The sequence below is a fragment of the Aethalodelphis obliquidens genome, unplaced genomic scaffold (genome assembly GCF_003676395.1).
Source record: "Aethalodelphis obliquidens isolate GAN/ISIS:26980383/991018 unplaced genomic scaffold, ASM367639v1 scaffold11, whole genome shotgun sequence".
NCBI classification, from domain to species: Eukaryota; Metazoa; Chordata; class Mammalia; order Artiodactyla; family Delphinidae; genus Aethalodelphis; species Aethalodelphis obliquidens.
In genome coordinates, this window is record NW_020837955.1 from 37,410,959 (window position 1) to 37,412,539 (window position 1,581).

Here is a 1,581-nt window from a genome sequence, read left to right on the forward strand (position 1 = left end):
TCTGGAGACATCCTCTTGAGTGGGGTCCAGGCCACTGCTCTGAACGGGCTGAGCTGACACCCAGCTGCATGGAGGAGGGCTGGAATGTCCTCAGGGGAGTTGCGTGTGGGTCACAGCCCAGCCCCCAGGAGAACAGGGAAGAAAGCGGAGGCTGTACCTGGGAATGGGATGCCCAGGCCAACAGGGGCTCCCTTTGCTACCAGGGGACATCTCCAGGGTCAGCCCCAGGAGAAAAGACCCTCATGCAGCCTAAGGGTATGAAGGGTCAGTCTCCCGAGCGCCCACTGTGTTCCAGATGCCCCACTAAATACTTCCAAAGCATCACCTCATTCAATCCCCCAGTACTCCTGTGAGGCTCGTATTATTCTCCACATCTTACAGCTGAGGAACTGCGATGGTTAATTTCATGTGCCAACTTGACTGGATCACGGGATGCCAGATATTTGGCTAAACATTATTATTATTTTTTTTTGCGGTACGCGGGCCTCTCACCGTTGTGGCCTCTCCCGTTGTGGAACACAGGCTCCGGACGCGCAGGCTCAGTGGCCACGGCTCACGGGCCCAGCCGCTCCGCAGCATGTGGGATCTTCCCGGACCGGGGCACGAACCCACGTCCCCTGCACCGGCAGGCGGACTCTCAACCACTGCGCCACCAGGGAAGCCCTAAACATTATTTCTGGGTGTGTCTGTGAGAGTGTTTCCGGATGAAATTAACATTTGAATAGGTGGGCTCAGTAAATTGGTTTACCCTCCCCAATGTGGGCGGCATCATCCAATTCGCTGAGGGCCTGAACAGATCAAAAAGGAGGAAGGAGGAACTTGCCCCTTCCTGCCTGACTGCTTGAGCTGAGACATCAACCTTCTCCTGCCCTCAGTTCCCCTGGTTCTCAGGACTCTGGACTTGGACTGAATTACACCACCGTCCTTCCTACTTGCGGACAGCACATCGTGGGGGCTTTTCAGCCTCCAGGATTGCGTGAGCCAGTTCCTTATGATGTTCCCTTATACACATACAAAGACATGTGCGTGGCTCTGTTTCTCTAGAGAATCCAGACTGTGTGGATTCAACCAATAGGGACGGAGCAGCTCATGTGAGGTCACACGGCTGCTCCACGAAGAGCCAGCTCCAGCTCTCTCACTCCCGCTGCCTCTCACTTCTGCAGGGACCCCATAGTAAGGCTGGGAAGCAGTGTCCAGGGAAGCATTGTTTCCCAGCATCAATATCCCCACGGCGATTTACTGTGTCCCTCTTTGCTGACTTTCAACAAGAGTTAAAAATGAATATTTAGCAGATGGTGGCTTTTTCTCACAATGGTCTATGAATGCCACTGTGGGCAGTGCTGATAATGCCCGTGGAAATGAAAAAAATGAATAAAAATGAATATTTACAAGAGTCACATTTCATCCTGGCTTCTAACTTATTTGGTTTGACCCTGTACAAGGCTTTTTACTCTTTCAGCTCTAAATTTTTCATCTTTAAAAATAAAGTTATGCAGCTTCCCTGGTGGTGCAGTGGTTGAGAGTCCGCCTGCCGATGCAGGGGACACGGGTTCGTGCCCTGGTCCGGGAAGATCCCACATG

The 1,581-nt window shown here is 52.5% G+C and overlaps 1 non-coding gene across 1 annotated transcript; it reads left to right on the forward strand.

The window, feature by feature from the left end:
• The first annotated feature begins 1,287 nt into the window (after positions 1 to 1,287).
• On the forward strand, positions 1,288 to 1,368 carry LOC113623704 (small nucleolar RNA SNORD35). The gene has a single exon (XR_003434021.1). It is a non-coding gene; the product is annotated as a small nucleolar RNA SNORD35 (small nucleolar RNA).
• Positions 1,369 to 1,581: the final 213 nt, after the last annotated feature.